Source organism: Odontomachus brunneus, unplaced genomic scaffold (assembly GCF_010583005.1).
Source record: "Odontomachus brunneus isolate Ranch 3 - 2012 unplaced genomic scaffold, Obru_v1 Obru_scaffold_146, whole genome shotgun sequence".
Lineage (NCBI taxonomy): Eukaryota > Metazoa > Arthropoda > Insecta > Hymenoptera > Formicidae > Odontomachus > Odontomachus brunneus.
Window position 1 is genome coordinate 900,081 of NW_022639596.1, and position 649 is coordinate 900,729.

Genomic DNA, 649 nt, shown 5'->3' on the forward strand with positions numbered 1-649 from the left:
TCCATTTAAAAAAATTAATGTGACCTTGACCTGACCTTCGCTACGCAACCCAAGGTCAAACTGATGTGATCAGTAAATACATCTTTTTAAACGCCACAACTTTTGTCTGAAACATTTTTTTGTAAAACTTATATTTTTCCTGATATTCGGGCGTCCCGGTACTTTCCGAACACCCTGTATATCGTATATTCCCGAAATAGAAAGAAAAGTAGAATGGAAGAAGATTGTGGTTGGGCGATGTAGAAATCCCCCGGGAATCGGGTTTTCCCGATTCGGCGGTATGGGACTGTTCCGTACGGAACGTGAATGACAGGCGGCCAGACTCAGGAGCCGCATGGCTCGCAGTCGCCTGTCCCTCGTCGCCGGTTCGCGCCGTCGCCGCGACGCGGCGCCGGCGGCACCCGGGCCGTCGCTCGCGGTTAAATTTTGACTAGGCGCCTATATAAGTCGCCGCGCGCGGCGACTCGAGGCCTTTTTGGGTGCGCTTGCACGGTGAGTTTGAGAGTATCTATGACACGTTGGCTTATCTCGCGTGAGGTATTTTGGTAACTCCACGGATCTCCACCTTCTCGATACTGTCTGTGATTGAGAGAAGGATTCGAGTAGGTATTATAGGCCGGTTCTAACCCATGGTCCTCCGAGGGGGGGG